This window comes from Eulemur rufifrons, chromosome 30, assembly GCF_041146395.1.
Source record: "Eulemur rufifrons isolate Redbay chromosome 30, OSU_ERuf_1, whole genome shotgun sequence".
Taxonomy (NCBI): domain Eukaryota; kingdom Metazoa; phylum Chordata; class Mammalia; order Primates; family Lemuridae; genus Eulemur; species Eulemur rufifrons.
Genome location: NC_091012.1, coordinates 56890241 through 56908910, shown reverse-complemented (window position 1 = coordinate 56908910; position 18670 = coordinate 56890241). Strand labels below are relative to the sequence as shown.

Below are 18670 nucleotides of genomic sequence, written 5' to 3'. Positions count from 1 at the left end.
CCCTCCATTCCTTGCCCCCAGCCCTAATACCTTTTCCTGATGGCTCTGAAACCCTATAACATACCTTTGTATAATAACCTTCATCCTAAATTTCTCTTTAGGGTTCTTTCAAGAAGCAGAGCAGTATAATGCATCTACCTATTTGATAAGGAGTAATTTGTCCTTATTCACTTTATTCAAAGATTTCCATTAATTTAATATTATTCAAATATATCTAGAAAATCCCTTTTCTGCCAAACTGAAAAATATGTACCCATATTGATGATACTAGACAAGCAGAGCTGGCCACATATCTTACTGATGAGAAATATCATAGTATGACATTGTAATCATGATTATAAGATGGTCAGACCAAGTATGATGGAGATGTCACAACTTTGTGTCACTCTTGGAAGTCTTATGAAACACTTTAGCTTTGGAAATATAGGTAGAATTTTTAACTATTTTTAATCCATCAGTAGTTACGTACACAAAAGAGAAATGTTCTCTCTGTAAGGTTCTTTATAACACATGTTAAAATGCAAATAATGAATATATAATAATAGAGTAAGGATACAGAGAGATAACTTATGTTTATGTTGCTATTCATTTATGCTAGTATATCATTTAGTCATACAAAACACTTTCATACACAAATGTCCCTGAACGTCGTATTTAGTCTTTTAAATCTTTTCTTCATTCTTTATCCCTAGTCAGTATAAGCCAAAGTTTCATCCCGGTATTGGGGGAAAGGGGTAAAAGGCACTCATTGTCCATCAAACTTGTGCATTGGTAAAGAAGAATAAGCCTTTAGGAATTCTAGACAGTGGTGACCTGGTAAAAGAATTATTCTGTGTCCAAAATGCTTGGCTCTAGGTTTGGAAATGGGGGAGGGGGGTGGTGGTAGGCACTATATGTGGCCCTGGAAAAACCAACTGGTACTTCCAAACCTATTGTCCAAGATGGTTTCTTTCTGAGGTTGCTTCTTGGCCTCAGAGAATCCCATTGGAAGTTTGGAAATAGCCTCTCTACCTTCTGGAGCATGGTTTTCAGGAGCCTACTGACTTCTGGAACTGTCTTTGGAGGACAGGTGGGGTGTAGGTTACTGATGTCTTACCTGAATAGCTTGTGTTTTATAAGCTGCTGATGGGTATTATGCTGGGGGAGTTTTTTTTTTTTTAATACCGTATTTTTGTATGCCTTTTGCAAAGTGGTGTTAACTGTTTTTGTACAAGGAAAAAAAAAAAAAAAACTCTTGGGCAATTCTCCTGTTGCAAGGGTCTGATTTATTTTGAAAGGCAAGTTTACCTGAAATTTTGTATTTAGTTGTGATTATTGTTTGCCTGATTTTAAAATGTTGCCTTCTGGGACATCTTCTAATAAAAGATTTCTCAAACAAAAAAAAAAAAAAAAAAAAAGAAGAATAAGCCTTTAGGAATTCTAGACAGTGGTGACCTGGTAAAAGAATTATTCTGTGTCCAAAATGCTTGACTTCTGAGAATTATCTTCTTTTTATACTTAAAAATTTGTTGTGAAAATTATTTTTTGAAATAACAATATCCTCTGTACAAGGCCATCCAATTACTAAGGCACATTCCTTTCCCAGAAAAAGATGCTCCCTTAGCAGTAGTGAAAATATATTTAATTGATATAGATTATATTTATTAACATAAGCAAGCAGCTTTATATTGAGAGCCCTCTGACATAGACTATATTAACAGGTTTCATAAGCTATTTTGTTATTATTAAATATTTATTAATTTAGTATGTGTATATTTTTGCATCAGTTTTCTCTTAGAATTTTACTGAAATATCCTAATATATTTTGTATCATGATTGCTTCTCACATTTTGTAAAATGGTTTGCTGACAAGACTGAAGAGTTCAATAAGATGACATTATTCACTAATCTTAAGTAAAGATATTGCTCTAAGAACTTTTGGCAGAGAATTAAATGTATTAATAGTTGGACAAGAGTCCAAAGATTATACTTATTTTAAAAAGAAGCATTGCCTATCCTGAAATTAAATACTCTTCACAAAGTGAAAGTATGTTTTGGAATGTGCTTTATTTTATTCTTAGAAGCCAGGTGTTTACTAGTAGGAAATACCACTCTTATTTCACATTCTGAACATTTTTAAAGTTACTTTTATTTAGTAATTACTCTGGTTCTCAGTTATTTTTTGGAAGGGGAAGATATTTTTCTAAAGAAAAACAAGCACAATTTTAGTGGAGCTATTTAAAAACACAGTAAGTTCAAAAGCTTTTTTGGCATGTAAAGTATTTCATCTTTTTCACAAAAATACCAAATTTATGAAAATGGGAACGGTAGTGGGAGGATTATATTTCTCCTCACTGTGGTACTTTAAAAATAGATCTTTATAGGAAAAGGACTAAAACAAGATACCTTTTAAAGAAATAATTGTGATATAAATGAATTTGCTATTTTAAAAGTTTAATTTAAAATAGCTCTTTTTATCAAAAACCTCTGCTATAAAAAGCTTTTTTCAAGTCTAGACAGGTAAATTTATATGAGTACATTAATAAATCGAAATACTAAAATCTTTCAATTAATAATGAGATGTAGTTTGATGCACTGAAAACTAGAAGAACAATAATAGAATTTATGTACTGCCATCATGACATTTTAGTGACCTTCATATTTGATGAATATTATTTTTCCAAAGGTTATAGTCATGTTTTTAAAAAATATTGTTTCATTAATTTATACCATTTATACTGAAAGTATCGTTAATTTATATCATTAATAAATGCCATCATAATGTATTAGTGAACCAGTTACAACAGCTGTAAGATTGATTAATATTCAAAGTTTTATTAAGAGTTTCTAAATGCCCTGGACTAATTAAATCTTCTCATTCCACAAAAACAATGATTAATTATCTTGACTACACAGCTTATTAGCAAGATGTTAACAGAGTATTCTTCTTTCACACCTTCAGTGGTATGGGGACCCTGTCAATAAAGCTAATCCTTTGCATTGGCGACACCTCATTGGACTCATTATACGAATTCTGGATTTGTCAAAGAAGCGTTAACCTACTACTAGAACTGGCATAGTTTGTATTATTACTGTGTGTGTTTACATGTGCTGATACACCTTTCAAAACTTGAATTCTTCGCCTAACACAAATAAACCTGAAATTAGAGAGTAATTCACCCCCAGAGAGGTTGCCAATCCCTGGATTGCCTGTGTCAGATGTCTGTCTCATGCCATATGTTTATCTAAAACAGGTTATAAGAGTGGATTATCATAGATTCATAGTACTTTAGAACTAGAAGGAATTCAATCTAATTGTTTTATTTTACAGAGACAAAAAATAAGGCCCAGATTACCTATTTCTACCTAGCCTGTACTTTTTTCCTGTTAATAATGTTACTATTCAAGTCAGCTGATGTGCACAGGTAGTGGTTTTGCTACCTGCGATTAGAAAACTATTTTATTTCATTTCCTCTATTTTAGTGAAGTTTTCATCAGTAAGACAATTGGTCTGATTATCTTATGATCATAATTCCAGCCTCATACTATGAAGGGCAGTTGGTACAGAAAAAAATCCTATTCAAAGCAGCAATATAAATTAAGATCATTTTGGTAACTGTTATGACAGCATTCACCACTTACTCTAAATATTTTATTGTCCTCAGACATGATAGAATCAATCCTTTATAAAAAATAATTTTGTTATCTAAAATTTTGACCAGATGAGGGTATGAGACTCCTTCAGCTGAAGAAATAATTTTTAGCTACCCTATTTCATAACATGTTCCAGAAATAATTCCCCATAGGTTCCACATTCCCCAGAGCTCTTCTTCATGGGCAAATAGAAAGAGAAACAAAGAATGTACATAATTTGATGCTACTGAGCACATACACATTTTGGAACTATTTTTCCTCCTATCAGAAAGTACTATCTATTCTTGCTTTCAGAAGGTATTTCTAGTGATAACTTTTGATGATTTATTGCTAGAATATTCATCTTTGGCTGAGGCTGAAGTTTCAAGTAGAATGTTTTAGGGACTTATTTCTGAGAGGTCCATAGGTCTATCAGGGTAGACAACATTCTTATTTCTAGTTAAAATAATTTTTTATGAATCATTTAAAATATAAATTCTTTAAACTGTCCACAATTAATAATATTTTATTTAATTTAGAAAGTAGGCAAAGGTAGAAAGAAAGGAAAATTTTATCCATATTATTTCCACCCAGTATATTTATGTATTTCATTAAAACAAATTTTTAAAATAACATTTAAATAAGATTATAAAAACATATTTATGGCACACATCAAGGGATATAACTGTAAGATAAATAAATTGTATGGTCTTTGTGCAATTATATATACCCTTACCTTAAATGAAAATGGCAACCCTTTTATAATGTTTTAGATAAGAACAAAATAAATTAAATAATTTAAAAAAAACTCATGAATTTCTATTTGTTTTCATTTTGAAAGAAGAGTGGGTAAAATTTTAAATTACTAAAGGAAATTTTAATATTTGATGTAGCTTCTGTAGCTGAGGCTTGTCTTAGGTTAAATAAAATTTACATGTAAAGCCAGTGACTGAAACATCATTTTGAAAATTATAGGCATAGTAGAATTCATGGCACTGACTTTATTACACTGAAGTTAAGAAGAGATTTTTTAAATTAAAAAGATTATTCCTGTCATTTGCCCCAGATATGTTTTCTTCCAATAAGAGTTTAAAACTTGCTTTGGAAAATACTATGCAGAATAGCTACTTAGCATGTGTCAGAAGATATAAAGTGGGAAATATAGATGAAAAACAATATTCAGAAAATTTACACATTTAGAAAACAATTAGGTCTAGTGCTAGTTCATAGGCACAATTATAGTTTTACTTTCACAATACATCATGTGCATTAGGCATCATTTAATAATATATTCACGTTTTATACACTTTATGTACTTTCATTGATTTGAGAATTTGAATGCCTGTCAACATCTCAAGGTATCCTATAACCTAGCATTTAATAGTACATTGCATACAGAATGTCACTTAACTTGTGTTGTATCTTTTCTTTAAAAATATTTGTAGTTCCTTTATCAGAAAATAGATAAATGCCTAAAATCTTTTTTACTTAATATGAATTTTGTATTGCAATTAATAATTAAGATTATATTGAAATTAAGGTTAACAATTAAGATTAGTTTGTATGGCCAGGTGTGGTTGTTTATGCCTGTAATCCCAGCACTTTGGGAGGCCAAGGTGGGAGGCTTGCTTGAGCCCAGGAGTTCGAGGCTGCAGGGAGCTAAGATCGCACCACTGCAGTCCAGCCTGGGTAACAAAGTGAGACTTCATCTCAAAAAAAAAAAAAAATTTGTTTGTCTAACACCGGGATCAGAGTGGTATGATCCACAAAGATTAGCAGTATAATTTCAGAGTAATTTAGGTTTTGAAAAGTATTGTTTTTAGTCAACTAAATAATGTGGCAGTTTATATATAAATGTAAAGTGCAGTTGAGATTCTTAACCTTGTGATCTCAATACACAATTTATTTTATTTGTTTTTCTTTATAAATATCAACTCCAATTCTTTGGCAATTTTTAATGTCTCAAGTTCTTCCTTTTGAACTCTGTTTCTGATCTTCATTAAAGTTCTCTATGGGATGGTTATGAATGTTAAAATACTCATAATTGTTGAACTCTGATCCATTTGTTTCATAAAGCATAGCACTTTGAAAAAAAAAAAAAAACCCTGCAGTTGAAATTTCACATGCATCTGGGAAAAGTGCTATATCAATACTGTAGCAATTGGCCTACAGTGCATACTGCTGTCTAGAAAATGAATTTTTATTATCAGTTAATGATAAATATACATAACTAACCATGACATAATAAAAAAGTCATCTTATAATTTAAAGTCAGGTTTAATAAGTAGTACATTTGATTGAGCTGTTGTGCATATTTAGTGATTTTGCTACCTAGAATTAGAAAACTATTTTATCATTCATTCTTTAAGTATTTATAAGGAGCATTCTAATTTTAGTAGATTTTTATTCTGAGTCATAAAAATGTGGATGAGAATTTCATCTCCAGATCTACTTACATTTTCCTACTCTAAATTAGTAAATAAATAGGCTCTTTGTTTAACAAATCAGAGTCAATGGACTTTGTTAGTACAATTTGGCTGGACAGGGCCTTATTATTAAAGAGCTAACTGGGAAAATTTGCATATCTATAGTGTTCCAAACTGCATCATTTCCTCCAAATGGAAGTGAGCATAGCATTTATAATATATAAAATGATTCATTATAGCCGAACAATGCAAAGACACTGGACTATAAACTAGTATTTATTGTAATTTTAATGCAACACTAATCCCGATATTAGTGACTTAATAAAGTGGAGCTACAATATGGTAGATTAAGTTTGGTTTGTGATGCAGTAATTTTTTTAAGTGAAATTAAGTTTGCAGTTATTACTGGGAACATTGCCTGTCATTTGAGAAATAACTCATCTCTCATTTTTTAAAAAAATCAGTATTTATAAAAGGTATCAATTTGACAGCTCTGGAGACACACTTCTCTTTTTTTATTCAAATAATAGGAACAGCAACGCTGCAACTTTCTGCGTAATCTCCAACCAAAGCATCTGTCGTGTCTATCACTAATTTGAAAAGTCTGTTTCCTGGGTGAGGAATTATTTTGGTCAACACATCTGAGCAGCACCCCAGAAAGGCAGCCTTTTTCCTCAGAACAATGACTATGATCGTGACATTTCTTGATTTGTAAGATGCAAATGAGTATCTGGTTAAGGACTTCCAACTTGCAACCCAGCCATTTCCTCCTCTCCAAGATGGGGGCAAAAATTAAATACCTTAACATGCGCAAGTTCCTAGCACAGTGCCTGCTATTCAATATATGATAGTTTTCCTTTCCTGATTTCTTTTCCCCCCAGAGTATTCTGAAAAGAAGCTAAAACTAGCACTGCATGATTTTGATTGTTTGACTGTTTTCCATCTGCTTTAATACCCTTGAAGACGTTTGTCTTTTTTCAATATCATTTTCTTCTCCCATTTTTCATTCAACTCTAACAAAAGAAATTCTGTATAGAAAATAGAATAAAATGAGAAAATTTTAACTAAAAGGCTATATTATAGGAAGTAACTCACAAACAAAAATAGATGAACCACAATGGATTTCTTTACTCCATACTAAGCAAATCAGTAACTAATTAGTAAGTCATTGATCCTGGGATAATACAGCATGTGCTCTCTTGTATCTTAGTTGATGATTAGCTAGAGAAGAACATTATAAAAATAGAACACAGCTAATACAGATTAAAAACAATAAGCATGCAGTGTTTTACTTGATTCTTTCTCTGTAATGAAAACATTAATATTTAGCACAATATTCAAAAATAATTGAGAATGATTTAATAAGTTTATTGTGTCATGAAAAACTTGGACTACACCTTAGACTGATACCCGTTTGACACTACACTGCATCCGACTTATGGGCAAGAATGAGTTGGCTCATTAAACAGATATCCCTTCAATGGATATCAATATTTTTATTTTATTGTTACAGTCATATTGATTACAATAATATTAATTCCTATCATTGTCAATCCTAACAACCCTATGAGACTGATGGTATTGTTAATTTTGTTTTATAGAAGAAGAAATTGGGGCTACAAGTAATTAAGTATCTTGTAGAACAAAGTCAAACAGTGAGAAAGACAGGAAGTTTCTTTAAAAGAAATATTAGAATACTTCCCTCTTTATCTCTTGGGAATTTTTACTTAGCATTAAAATACTAATTACATGGAAATCAATAGCAAATAAATGTGAGCTAGAGATGGGCACATGCAGGACTGGGGTAAAATGGAACTCACACTAACAAATGCTTGATGCTAAATGTTAAAAGTGACAGAATAGTAGTGATGTAGCCCACTTAACATAGAAATCAGGCTTACTTTGCTCTGTCACAGACTCTTGAGAAATGCAATTTAGAAAGGATTTCTATATAAAACCAAAGCTTACCAGTTTATCACATAACTCTTTTCTTTTTTAAAAAAAAGTTAAAAATTCCTTAATTTTTTATTCCTGGTACCACTACCACAATTTACAGGGCAATATACCTGATGTAATGAAAAGAAAAAGAAAAAGAAAAAGCTACAACAGATAAAAGACCTCAGGAATGTACATCTAATTGACACTACATTGCATTAATCAATAGCTGCACTTTTTGCAAACTGTGGCTATGACAGTCCTGAACAAGAAGGGTTTCCTGTTTAAGCTGCAGTAACTTTTCTGACTGTGGATCATCGTTCCTTCTATGGCAGATTTTTACAGTTCCTCTAATGCATTTGGGACTACTGTATCAAAGTAACCTGCAGCTTTCCTGACAACTCCTCGCTCTCTCTCCTGCTAAGAACTGTAGCCCTTTTCTGCTGTTTTTAGAACCTTCTGCTACCATATCCACCACTTCCACCACCGGATCCATAACCACCACCATATGGACTGCCTGAGCTTCTTCCACCAAAACTGCCCCCTTTCATGGGTCCATAATTTGATTGCTATTGTCCACTATAATTTCCAAAATCATTATAGTTCCCACCACCACCACAGTTACCTCCAAAATTTCCTCCTTCATTGTAACTATCATATCCTCCTCGCCACCGCCATATCCACCACCTTGGTTTCCATATCCTGGTCCACCACCGTAGCCCCCTCTACTACTATAACCAGGACCGCCACCGTAGTTGCCACCATCACCTCCAAATCCATCGTATCCACCATCACCTCCTCCATAACTACCTCTGCTACCACCACCTCCACCACCATAGCCTCCTCTTCCACCAAAGTTTCCACCATGGCCAAAATTACCTCCACCACCTCCAAAGTTTCCTCCACGACCCATACAGTTGCCATATCCACCTCCCCAACCTCTTTGCGATCCAGCAGACTGCATCTCTTGTTTAGAAAGGGCCTTTTTCACTTCACAATTATGCCCATTAATAGTGTGGTATTTCTGAACAACGATTTTATCAACAGTATCATGATCATCAAAAGTTACAAAAGCAAATCCTCTCTTTTTTCCACTCTGCCTGTCTTCCATAACTTCTATGGTTTCACTCTTGCCATACTTTTCAAAGTAGTCTCTCAAATTATACTCTTCTGTATCTTCTTTAATACCACCAACAAAAATTTTCTTCACTATTAGATGGGCACCAGGCTTTACAGAATCCTTTCTAGAAACAGCTCTCTTTGGTTCCACAACACTGCACATCAACCTTGTGTGGTCGAGCACACATTGCTGCATCCACCTCTTCAACACAAGAGTAAGTCACAAAACCAAAGCCCCTAGAACGTTTCGTTTGGGGGTCTCTCATTAGCACACAATCTGTGAGTGTCCCCCATTTCTCAAAATGTTCTCTTAAACTATTATCTGTAGTTTCAAAGCTCAGAGCACCAATAAACAGTTTTCTCAACTGCTCTGGTTCCTTTGGATCATGGCCCTCCTCCCCCCGGCGGCGGCGGCGGCAACGGCCGGAGTCGGGCTGGGGGCTACCGGGCGGCGGTTTTACCTCCATTTTGAGCAACTCTTTTCTTTTCTTTCTTTTTTTTTTTTTTTATTTGTTAGCTCTCTGTCTTCGACAAGGCAAGTTTTTAAACAATTCCTTAAATTCTCTTTTTTATTATTTTCTTTATCTCACATGCCTTCTTAACTCTGTATATATATTTTTTTATTTCATTTTTATATTATGAGAGTACAAACACTTTGGTTACATTTTATGTCTTTGCCTCACCCAAGCGAGGATTAGAGGCATGCCCTTCCCCTCTATAATGCTCACCGCGTCCACTAGTTGTGAGTTTACCCCCTTCAACCCCCTAATCCCTGGAGAATATTACTACCCTGCGAGCACCATAGTGTTGATCAGTTAGTGCCACTTTGATGGCGAGTGTATGTGTAGACTATTCCTCCGATCTTGTGATACCTCACTGCGGATAATGGGCTCAAGCTCAATCCAGGAAAATATAAGAGATGCTAGATTGCTGTCATTTCTTATAATTGAGTAATATTCCATTGTATACATATACCAAATTTTAATAATCCACTCATGAATTGATGGGCACTTGGGTTGTTTCCACATCCTTGCAATAGTGAATTTTGCTGCCATAAACATTCGGGTGCAGATGTCATTATTACAGAATGTCTTTTGCTCTTTGGGGTAGATGATTAATACTGCTATTGCTGGATGGAACGGTATTTTTATTTTTAGCTCTTTGAGGTATCTCCAGATTCTTTTCCACAGAGGTTGCGCTAATTTTCAGTCCCACCAGCAGTGTGAGAGTGTTCCTGTCTCTCCACATCCTCACCAGCATTTGCTGTTTTGGGATTTTTTTTTTTAATTTTTTTATTGATACATAATAATTGGTTTTGGGATTTTTTGATAGAGGCCAATCTCACTGGGGTTAGGTGATATCTCATTGTGGTTTTGATTTGCATTTCTCTAATGATTAGAGATGTTGGGCAATTTTTTTATATGTTTGCTGGCCATTATACTGTCTTCTTAATTCTGTATATATTCTTGAGAAAATCTCAATTATTTAATATTTTCTTCATTCAGAGGCTATTTACGGAATTTTTATTCCATGCCAGGTCCTGCCTTAGGGAACTTAATGTCAAATATCTACATTGATGGTTAGAGATATGGTTTGGATTCACTTGATCAATTAAATTTGCTGTCTTTGCATGTTTAAAATGAATCACTCATAAGTATATGGGTACAAACGAATAGATTGTTTCATAAAATGTGTTTGTCCCAGATGGATACTGCTTGTTAGAAAAAAAAATAACTTCTATATATTTTGTTGGTACAATCCTGCTAGCTTAGGATTCTTGAAACCTTAGAAAAGAAAATGCCAGAGCAGAATTATGCTGAGGCTTTATTTTTCTGCTAAAGGATGATTCTGAATCCCCTAAAAGGGAAATATTTCATTTCTCCTAAATTATTGTCTTTGTTTTCATAGGGAAATTACTCTTCTCAGGAGAAGTGACTATCAGTTTTTCACCTCGGAAGTATTTTTATACTTTAGAAGCATTTAATTTGAATATTAAGCAATCCCAGAAAAAGTATTTCACTCATCTCTAAAATTTGCTAAGTTTGGGGTTTATTTTATTTCAAGAAGAATATAATTTTAATAGTCACAAGATAGCATTACGAAACATCATCACTTTTCAGCCAAAGAGAAAGTAGAGCATTTTAGAAATACTTATTTCCACCCACTCATTTCATAATAAGACTTCAAGTAATCCATTGCCTATTATAAGACAATTAGTGAGTTCTATAATCAGCTGCATAGAAAATGCCAGTTCTTACGAACATTTCCAAAGGGGATGATCAGGCTTAACTTCTCTTTTAAAAAATTAAGTGGTTTTACCTTATTACATATAATTAAAACATTTAAGCATTCAGTGTAAGGTCTTTTCTATGTGTATATCACTAACTAGAGGCATGCAACTTGGGCATCATGAACTGAGTTAATATCTCAGTATCTTCTTTAAACTTTCTGCCTCTGCTTTTGTCACCTATTACTGCATGGGGTGTTTTGCATATGCTAGAAACTTTGGGGAAACTTTTCTTTCAATGTTAAAATAGCTTTTTTTCAGTGCTAAATCGTATAGATATTATCAGAATAAATGTTGTGACTAAAGAAGATCATCAGCAGAAATGTTGCCTAAAAGATAAATTTGAAAAAGCAATTAGCATATCCAACATCATTAGCCCATTCCCATCTCAAAATACACAGCTTGCTTTTTTTTTTTTTTTTTTTGGAAAGCCAACGGCTCACAGAAAATTTATTCAACAAGTATTTCTTGAGTGTCTCCTATGTACAAAGCGCTGCACGGGCACTTTGGAGCATAAAGATAATATAATGCAAGGGAGAATGTGAAAAGAACCATGAGAATGGAACCAGGTGATAGGGCTAAAAGGAGTTCAGAGGTAGGAGAGATTATTTCTTGCTGTCAAGGATCACATAAGTAGAAAGCAACCTGTTTTAGGTTTTTACAGATAAATAATGATAGATATTCCATCAACTAACATTTAAATTAATAAAAAGCATATACATTTTTCAACATATATGCCAAATAAGGAAAAAAGTATGTTTCAGTTTTTTGTTTGTTAAGTTGAGGGATGAAGGGAGGACTAGAGAAAGTAAAATGAAAAGGATGGACAGAGGGAAAAGATGTGAAAGGAGGATAAAGGAAGTTTAGGGAGAAGAGAAATATATCCACATCAAGGATTATAAAATAGCTTCAGATGACTAATATAAGAGCTCTATGTAGAATATCCCAGGACTTTCTGTCTTTCAAAAGATGATAATAGAAATTAGATGACAAAGATCTGATATATGTGAAACATATGTAATTGAATAGAGATACCTAAGATACCTCAGTAAAAATTATGATAAATAAAAAGGGGTTAAATCACCGACCAAGGTATAGCTAGACCAGGGTTTCTCAACCCCAGCACAGCTGACATTTGGGCCAAATAATTCTTTCTTAGGGAGGGCTGTCCTGTGCACTGCAGGTTGTTTTGCAGCACTCCTGGCCTTTACCCACTAGGTGCCAGTAGCAGCACTCTTCCAATTATGACCAACAAAAATGACTTCAGACGTTGCCAAATGTCTTCCGTGGGGCAAAAATCATCCCTGGCTGAGAAAAACTGACCTAGAACATAAATATTTCATCTGCAATGAAGGAGAAATTTAGAAAAGAAAGGACAATAGGACCCAAGCGCTATCTACAAAATCAATGTCAGGAAAAACAGGAATTATGACCTAATCTGAACATATGCAACTCTCCCATATTAAAGATGACATCCCTGGATTATTTAAATGTATTGATATCTCTGCTGGACTGGCTTGATCCTCCTTCTTTTTGAAAAAAATAACTGTGTTGCTATCTGTGAGTAATAAAGAGAAACAGAAGCCAGGAAGGCCAGTAACTTTCCATTCATTCTAGCCCAAAGTTAAGTCTTTTGTTAGTGTCAGCCTGACTTTAATCCAGGTAGAAATGCCAGAAGAAATTGGGATAAACTCATCAAAATATTTAGTTACAATTTGGCAAACTAAGATATTTGAATACTTAAGTTATTCACTGGTATCAATTAGCCATTTTTCCTCACCACGAGATACTAAGATGAACGTTTGAGTTGGCAGTAAAAGGAGAAGGTATTGCAATTAAAAATAGAAACTAGGAGGAAAAAAAGAACCATAATGAGAACACATTGTTCTTTTGTGCAGTTTGCAATGTCTTATGTCCGAAGTTTTTCTACCTATCAAAAAATAAGCAAATAATGGTATGACCACGCAAAACTCTAGAAAAGAAAAAAAAAGTGTTATTTAGTGTCAAAACATGATTGCAATTAGCATATCTTACTACATTTTTTCTGAAAGTTTTAAAGTTTTAACAAGGAATATCTTTGGATCTTTATGCCTCAGATTTTGTAATTGCCCCATTTGTCTTTTCCTTGGCAAGATAATGTTGCTTTTCTAAAGAAAAAAAAATAAGAAAATTAATGAAACTGTTTATTTTCCTTCACTCTTGAAAGCTTGAGGAAAAATAAATTTTATTCTATAATTTTTGTCAATGGCTTCCATTTATTGGTAATTTCCACATGATGAAATCCAGGTATTTTAAAAAGAATTTCTTTTTCTTTATTATTATGAACATCCAGAATAAATTCCATCTGCTTGGGCTTTATAAAACCATATGTATTTCAAGCTTTGTTCATCTTATTCCACAATAAAATATTTATTGGATGGTTTTAGTGCAAAAATGTCCAACAAAAAATATACAGACAGATTAGAGAAACATGTTGTTTTTCTCTAAACACCATTTTGCATGGTTAACTACATCATCTATTTTGTTGTTTCATAAACCCAGTCTAGCCCTGTCATTTAAAATTTTATTTTCATCCCTTTTTCGCTCCTTTTAGGCCATCTCCAAAATTAATCACTTTAGAAATCACAGTAAACTCAAGGTGATTTATGTGCAATACACAGATTGGGAATAATCTTGTCAGAAAGGTGATTAAATTTTAGAATGCAAAAATTTGCTGCTCCTTGAAATAATTCATTTTCTCAACAAATATAGTTTTCTTTCACTGTCAGTTTTGATCCAATTCAACATGTCTCTCTTGCAATGTTTACCAGTGGTCTAATATTTGCCATCATGAAATAAAATCACAATTGTTTAGATTGTACCAGCTCCTTCAGGAGCTTTTTCTTCTTATTAAATGAATTGTCTTCTGTGTAGCTGGAGTATTTATTTGGCATTCTGAATAAGCAAAACTTCTTTCAATTATTCAAGTATGTCTTTAGATATATGTATGTAATGTATATTTTCAAGTTTTTCATTATCTCAATATTTATGAAATCTTAAAAACTTCAAAAAAATGTCTTTAGCCCAGGTGATAGTGTCTCTCTAGTGGGCTTCTGATTGATCCTGGGAAGAATGCTGTGAGGTTTTTATGATGACAGCAGGAGCATATTTGATACTAATAAAATGTTTAATGTTCTAACTCAGGTTCTAGATTAGAGGTGAACTTTGGATTTTCCTCCTGGATATAGTTAAAGAATGCTCCTCCTATTAAATTAGTGTTGACGCCTAATACTTTTCCCAAAAAAGGATACCAGAATCTCAGTTGAGCTAGAAAAATGTGTCTGCTTTGAAGAATAATTCAAATATACATATCATATTTGCTCCAACATTAGCATTAACTACTGGGAGATTTTGTCCTATGTAAACTTACAAATCATAAGCTTGAATATTATCAAAGAAGAATACTTCTTAATATAAAAAATTTTATGTGACATTTTATGAGACTAGTATTCAGTAATAATCACATTTATTACTTTTTCCTGGCTTGAAAAGCATCCTCAGAAATAATGCATTAGAAATGATAACATCTGTGACTTAGGTACATCATTACATATTTTCTGGAGTACCTGGGGTGTTCAGTGACTTCAGGTTTAATTTTAAGCTATTAGAATTTTCTTTGCAGGGGACTAATTTTTGTAGAAACAAATGAAACAAACAATACAAATACCATTGTTGACTGTACCGTGTTTAAGAAATAATTTTATATATTCGAATGCTGACTCCTTAGATTATTTGTAAAGCTTAATAAGTGACATTTTTGGAGTTGAGAAACAATCCTAGGTTGTTCTTGACCCCTATGTTTTGTTTCAACCCAAAGCATAGTCTTCCACAATCATTCCCTTATATTGAATATTTTGAGAACCATGTCCGTGGTAGGAACTCTGCCAGGTGCTTTGTCTTTTATTTCATTTCACTACTTTCTCAGTTCCATTCGAATTTGCTTAGCCATGATGAACAGCATATTTTTTTGTTTTGTTATGTTTTGTTTTGAGACAGAGTCTCACTCTGTCACCCCGGCTAGAGTATAGTGGTGTGATCATAGGTCACCACAACCTTGAACTCCTGGGCTCAAATGATTCTCCTGCCTCAAGCCTCCTCAGTAGCTGGGACTACAGGTGACATGACGCCTGGCTAATTTTTTCTATTTTTAGTAGTGATGGGGGTCTCACTTTTGCTCAGGCTGGTCTTGAACTTATGACCTCAAGCTATCCTCCTACCTCGGCCTCCCAGAGTACTAGGATTATAGGTGTGAGCTACCACCATGCCCGGCCACATGATGAATAAACATATTTTAAACTCAGTATATCTTCCAGGATGCTATTCAGTGACTTCCTCCCCTCAGGATATTTACCCCAAGTATGCTAACATCCTCTCTTCTGAACACTGTGTTTTCTGATGATACTCTCAAAAATTCTTAATTTGTGCAGAAAACAATTCAGGTCAGGGAGTGGGTAGTGATATTCACTATGAATTTTTCATACCAGATTGTCAACTCCTTCTTCATAAGGACTGTGTTTTATTTAGATGTTGATCCCTAGAAGTCTGCTACCATGTGCCTAGCACATGAATTAGTGTGCTTGTTGGTATGGACATTTTTGTGAGTAATTTGGCTCCTCTACAAAATTATATAGATTCTTTTCTACAAAATTAAGAATTGATATTTTTAATGTTGGAAATAGCTTAATGAGATTATTTTTCCTGCTTTTTATCTTTGGACAAAATAGATATTATCCATATTTTATATAATGGACATATCAAGGCACTTGCCAGAGGTCATATAGTTTGTAGTCAGATCACTTTTAGTCAGTCAGTACTTCATCACATTGAATGCTAACATGGTGTTCTTTTCTAAGTATCCCTTTAAACTTCCTTCAATAATATTATGATCTCTGTAGACTAATCTTTGAAAAATCCTTCTGACAAACATGAGCAGCAAGTATTAGACATTGTTATGTGTGTGCTTTTGAGAATACTAATTTTTATAACTAATAATGTTAGAACAAATTTAAAAAATTTCTTAGTATAGTGCAAGGTCACTATTCTTTACCAAACATCTTTCAGTTAAATTATATATTTGAATACGAATGAAGTTAAAATACTTGCACAGGTGCTTCAGATTATTTCAGATATCAACAGGTAATTTAATCTTATCAGGGTGGTTTGTATTAATAAGATCACCAGTAATTTCAGCCAAGAACAATGAAGCTACCAAAACTCATTTGTTATTCATATTTGGACTTCACATTCTTAAATCAGTTTGATAGATTAAAAATAAGTAATCATCACTGCATCTTTGTAAAAGTTTAGCCATTCATTTAGTGAGAACTTGCAAGATCAGACATTCTCTCTCTCAAGTCATAATCATGATTTTTAATAAAAAATTCATGCTTACCATGAGGGAAGAAGATGGGGTGGTTATAAATTTGTCTGATAATATACTATTTTCCTAGTATTCAAGAAGATTTTAGTAGTAGTAGTATTAATAGTAATAGTATATTATTCTGTATTCGTTTCCATAGTGTGTTTAAAATGGACATCACCTATCTTCTTGGATTAAGTTCTCCCATCTTTGTAATGAAATTTGGCTGAAATGGAAGGTTAAAAAAATAAATGAATAAAGAGAAAACATCAAAAATGCAGACAGAATCTCCCAAAGAAATCTAAGGGTATTAAGGCCAAGTGTAGTGGCTCACATCTTTAATCCTAGTACTTTGGGAGACCGAGGCAGGAGGATTGCTTGAGACCAGGAGTTTGAGATCAGCCTGAGCAAGAGTGAGATGCTATTTCTACAAAAAAACAAAAAAGAAAGAAAAAAAAATTAGCCATGTGTTGTGGCACGCATCTGTAGTCCCAGCTACTCTGGAGGCTGAGGAAGGAGGATCGCTTGAGCCCAGGAGTTCGAGGTTGCAGTGAGCTATGATGAGGCCACTACACTCTAGCCTGGGCAGCAGAGTGACACCCTGTCTCAGGGAAAAAAAGAGAGAGAGAGAGAGAGAGAGAGAGAGAAAGAAAGAAAAAGAAATCTAAGGGTATTAGACTAGAATTAATTTCTGAAATATTATCCCATGTCATCAAATTTCATAACACAATCTGCTTCCTTCGAACTCTTCTTGTATTTTTTGGTGCTCAAACCATAAAAACTATCATAGAAAGGGACCTTATGCGTACAACCACTAAGAGTCAGTGAGAAAAATCATTGCTAAATGACATGCCGGTTCTCTGAATTTCTGTAACCAGCAGTAGATTTCCGTGTCCTCCACAACTGCAGTTACCTTTATTAGGTAGAGCCAGAGTAAGATTTTAAAGACTCACTGAAAAAATTATGGTACCTTCCTATATAACAGAGCACCAGTGAGCCAAAATAAAATTTAAAAGCTAATAAGGTAACATCTTTTTCTTATTAATTTTTTTAACTGGCAAAAATTGTATATATAGTCATCCCCCAGTATCTTCACGGGATTGGTTCCAGGACCTCCCAAGAATACCAAAATCCATGAATGCTCAAGTCTCTTATACAAAATGGCATAGTATTTTCACATAAACTACATACATCCTCCTATATACCTTAAATGATCTCTAGATTACTTATAATATCCACTACAAAGTAAATGCTATGTAAATTGTTGTTCTGCTATATTGTTTAGGGAATAATGGCAAGAAAAAAAGAAGTCTGTACAGATGCAATTTTTTTTTAATATTTTTTTGCTCCTCGGTTGGTTCAAATCACATATGCTGAACCCGCGGATATAGAGGGCCGACTGTATTTATGGTATACAGCATGATGTTTTGAAATATGTATATATTGTGGAATTGCTAAATCAATCTAATTAACATATACCTTACCTCACATACTTATCATTCAGTTGCGATTAAGACACTTAAAATCTACTCCCTTAGCAATTTTAAAGTATATAATACATTGTTATTAACTATAGTCACCATGTTATACAATAGATCTTTTGAACTTATTCTGTCTAGCTGTAATTTTGTATTTGACCAACATCTCCCCAACCCCACCCCACCTCACCACCTCTGACCTCTAGTAACAACCCTTCTACTCTCTGCATTTATGAGTTTGCCTTTTTAAGATTCTACATGTGAGATCGTGTGGTATTTGTCTTTCTGTGCCTGGCTTATTTCACTTAGCGTAATGTCTTCCAGGTTCATTCATGTTGTCAGAAATGACAGGATTTATTAAATGTTGCATAAACTCAGTGTAGAGACAAATATTCCTTTACCATTTACCTGAGAC

General features: G+C 33.6%; 1 protein-coding gene and 1 pseudogene across 1 annotated transcript in view; one reads left to right on the top strand and one right to left on the bottom strand.

Annotated features, from left to right (window-relative positions):
- Positions 1–18670, top strand: part of HTR2C (5-hydroxytryptamine receptor 2C) — a 304472-nt gene that overhangs the window by 82087 nt on the left and 203715 nt on the right. The gene's annotated exons all lie outside the window — the stretch shown is intronic.
- Positions 8353–9559, bottom strand: LOC138378190 (heterogeneous nuclear ribonucleoprotein A3 pseudogene; annotated as a pseudogene).